The sequence below is a fragment of the Rhinopithecus bieti genome, unplaced genomic scaffold (genome assembly GCF_001698545.2).
Source record: "Rhinopithecus bieti isolate Rb0 unplaced genomic scaffold, ASM169854v2 scaffold_7438, whole genome shotgun sequence".
Classification (NCBI taxonomy): domain Eukaryota; kingdom Metazoa; phylum Chordata; class Mammalia; order Primates; family Cercopithecidae; genus Rhinopithecus; species Rhinopithecus bieti.
In genome coordinates, this window is record NW_016805589.1 from 54,928 (window position 1) to 59,457 (window position 4,530).

The window sequence follows — 4,530 nt, forward strand, 5'->3', positions numbered from 1 at the left end:
GTGCCCTCCCTGTGGTAATAAATGAATTCTCACTTTATTAGTTCACATGATAGCTACTTGTTTACAGGAGCCTGACATCTGTCTCGCCATGTGATATGCCTGCTCCCCTTGCACCTCTCTCTCTCTCTCTGTCTTTTTTTTTTTTTTTTTTTTAGACATTCTCACTCTGTCACCCGGGCTGGAGTGCAGTGGTGCAATGTCAGCTCACTGCAACCTCACCTCCCTGGTTCAAGTGATTCTTCTGCCTCAGCCTCCAGAGTAGCTAGGCCTACAGGAGGCGCATGCCATCACACCCGGTAATTTTTGTAGTTTTTTTTAAGTAGAGATGGGGTTTCACTATGTTGGCCAGGCTGGTCCCGAACTCCTGACCTCATGACCTGCCCACCTTGGCCTCCCAAAGTGTTGGGGTTACAGGTGTGAGCCACTGGGCTCGGCCTCCCCCTTCATCTTCTGTTATGAGTAAAAGTTCCTGAGGCCTCAGGAATAAGAGGCCATCAGAAATAGATGTTGCCACCATGCTTCTTGTACAGTCTGCCAAACCATTAGCTAATTAAACCTATTTTCTTTATATAGTACTGACCTCAGGTATTCCTTTATAGCAATGCAAATCAGATGAACACACTTATTATTTAAGATAATTGTAGGCTCACATGGAATTATAAGAAATAATAATCCCCTGTACTGTTTACCCACTTTTCCACAATGGTAACATCTTCCAAAACTATAGTACAACATTACATCCAAAATACTGATATTGCTGCAGTTAAGATCCAGAACATTTCCATCACTACAGGGATTCCTTATATTGCCCTTTTATGCCCATACTCACTTTTTCCCCTGGCCCACCTCTTTCTTAACCCTTGCAACCACTAATCTGTTTTCTACTTTTAAAATGTTGTTATTTCCAGAATGACATATAAATAAAATCATACAGTATAAAACATTTTGGGATTAGTCATTTTCACTCAGCATAATTCTCTGGAAATTCATCCAGGTTATTGAATGTATTAATATAATGGAATAGAATTCCATTATATAGATGTTCCCCTGTTTATTATTCATCCATTGAAGGACATCTGGGATGTTTTAAGTTCAGGAATATTATTAATGAACCTTGTTTTACCATTTGTGTAAAGGTTTTTGTGTGAACACAAGATTTTACATCTAATAAATAAATGCCAAAGAATGCAATTATAGTTTTATATGAGAGGTCCCTGGGTAGTTGATTGTTTTGTTTTGTTTTTAAAGAAACTGCCATACTCCTTATCAGAGTGGCTGTAGCATTTTGCATTATCACCAGAATGTGTGAGAAATCTAGTTTCTCTGAATTTTTTCTAACATTTGGTGTTTTCAACATTTTATCTTAGTCATTCTGATAGGTATCTAATAATACCTAATTGTGGCTTTATTGTTCATCCCTAATAGCTACTGGCATTGAAAATATTTTCATGTGTTTCTTTGCCATCTTGGATATTTTCTTTGGTAAAATGTCTTTTCATATCCAGGTTCTAATTGGGCTGTTTGGTTTTTTACTGTTGAGTTTTGACTGTTTTTTATATATACTAGATATAAGTGCTTTGTCAGATATGTGCTTGCAAACATTTTCTCCAAAATTTCAGCTTTATCTTTTATGCTTTTAATATGTTTTTTTCACAGCATGAAAGTTTAAAAGTGTTTAAGAAATTCAACTTACTAGTTTTTCATTTTACAGATTATGCTTTTGATGTCAAGTCTAAGAGCCTTTTGCCTAGCCTTAGATCCTGAATATTTTCCTTTATGTTGTTTTCTAAAAGTCTTAGAATGTTATGTTACTTTGAAGTTTGTGATAAATTTTGCATTAATTTTAGTATAAGATGTGAGACTTAAGTTGAAGTTCATTTTTTTTGCCCATGGAAGTCCAGTTGCTCCAATGCCATTATTTGGAAGGCTATCTTTCTTTCAGTGAGTTGCATTTACACCTTTGTCAAAATTCAGGTGGGCATATTTGCATGGGTCTACTTTTGGATTATTTATTTTATCTTGTTCCATTGATTTACATGTCTATTCATCTACTTCTTATTTACAGTCTTGATTACTGTAGCTATTTAGTAAAAATCTAGAGTACATTGATTTTTCCTACTTTTTTCTTGTTTCTCAAAATTGCTTTAATTATTCTAGTTCCTTTGGTATTCCACATAAATTTTACAGTAATCTTATCTATAGCCACAGAAAATCTTGCTGGTATTTTGGTTGAAATTGTGTAAAATTATATATCAATTCAGGAAAATTGATATCTCTCCATGACTTTTGAGTCTTTCAACTGATGAGCACAGTGTATGTCTCTCCATTTATTTAGATTTTGAAAATCTTTCATCAGTGTTGTGTAGTTATTGTAGTTTTAGAACACAAGTCCGGTACTTTTTTTTTTTTTTACAGTTACACCTAAGTATTCTTTTTGAGTTAATGGAAATGGTATTATATTTTAAATTTTGGTATCCATTTGTTCATTGTTAGTATATGGGTATACAATTTACTTTTCTATGTTCATCTTTTTTTTAGAGACCTTGCTGAATTCATTCATTTATTCTAGAAGTGGTTTATTTTTTATCTATTCCTTGGGATTTGAAAGTACACAGTTGTGTCAAACATGAATAAAAACAATTTTATTTCTTTCTCATTTGTATTTCACTTATTTACTTTTCTTGCCTTATTGCATCATGTAGAACTTCCAGTGCTATGCTGAATCAGAGAGGTAAGAACAGATATTTTTGCTTTTTTCTTGATCTTGGGATAAAAGCATTCAGTCCTTCACAATTAAATATAAATCCTTCTATAGGCTTTTCATGGATGCTTCTTACTGTGTTGAGGAGGTTCTCCTGTATTTCTATTTTTCTGAGATTTTTTAAAACCATGAATTGATATTGAAGTTTGGTTGAATGTCTTTCTGCATTTATTGACGTGACTGTTATGAACATATGTCTTTTCTTCTTTAGCCCATTAATATGGTAGATTATAATGACTGATTTTCAAATACTGAATATATGAAAAAAGCCCCTTGATCGTGGTGTATAATTCTTTCTATTCGTTGTAAAATTTTATTTGCTAGTATTTTAAAAAAAATGTTGAAATCTAAATTTATGAAAGTTATCACTCCGTGTTTTCTTTTATTTTGTATCATCTTTGGTTTTGGCATCAGGGTGATACTATCTTCATAGCATACATTGAGAAATGTTCCTTTTACTTAGATGGATTACGTTCCTATGAGGGGACTTCCAAAAGTTCATGGAAAATGGAATTAAAAGATCAAAATAAAAATTATCAATTTTATTTCTCAACATAAGCTCCATCAAGTTCAAGACACTTTTAAAATTTATTTTATTTTGTTTTATTTTAAGCTCCATGATGCATGTGCAGAATATGCAGGTTTGTTATACAGGTAAATGTGTGCCATGGTGGCTTGCTGCACCTATCACCTAGGTATTAAGCCCCACATGCATGAGCTATTTTTTCTGATGCTCTCCCTGCCCCTACTCCCACGACAGGCCCAGGTATGTGTTGTTCTCCTCCCTGCATTCATGTGTTCTCATTGTTCAGCTCCCACTTATGAGTGAGAACATGTGGTGTTTGGTTTTCTGTTCCTGTGTTAGTTTGCTGAGGATGATGGCGTCCATCTTCATCCATATCCCTGCAAAGAACATGATCTCAATCTTTTTTATGGCTGCATAGTATTCCATGGTGTATATGTACTACATTTTCTTTATCCAGTCTATCATTGATGGGCATTTGGGTTGATTCCATGTCTTTGCTATTGTGAATAGTGCTGCAATAAACAGACGTGTGCATGTATCCTTATAAGAGAATGATTTACATTCCTTTGAGTATATACTCAGTAATGGGATTGCCGGGTCAAATGGTATTTCTAGTTCTTGATCTTTGAGGAATCGCCACACTGTCTTCCACGATGTTGAACTAATTTACATTCCCACCAACAATGTAAAAACATCCCTATTTCTCCACAGCCTCACCAGCATCTGTTGTTTCTTGACTTTTTAATAATGCCATTCTGACTGGTGTGAGATGGTATCTCATTGTGGTTTTGATTTGCATTTCTCTAGTGATCAGTGATTTTGAGCTTTTTTCCACATGTTTGTTGGCTGCATAAATGTCTTCTTTTGAGAAGTGTCTGTTCATGTCCTTTGCTCACTTTTTGATGGGGTTGTTTGTATTTTTTTCCTTGTAAATTTGTTTAAGTTCCTTGTAAATTCTGGATATTAGACTTTTGTCAGATGGGTAGATTGCAAAAATTTTCTCCCATTTTATAGGTTGCCCGTTCACTCTGATGATAGTTTCTTTTGCTGTGCAGAAGGTCTTTAGTTTAACTAGATCCAATTTGTCAATTTTTGCTTCTGTTGCAATTGCTTTTGATGATTTCGTTATAAAATCTTCGCTCATGCCTGGGTCCTGAATGGTGTTGCTTAGATTTTCTTCTAGGGTTTTTATGGTTTTGGATTTTATATTTAAGTCTTTAATCCATATTGAGTTAATTTTTGT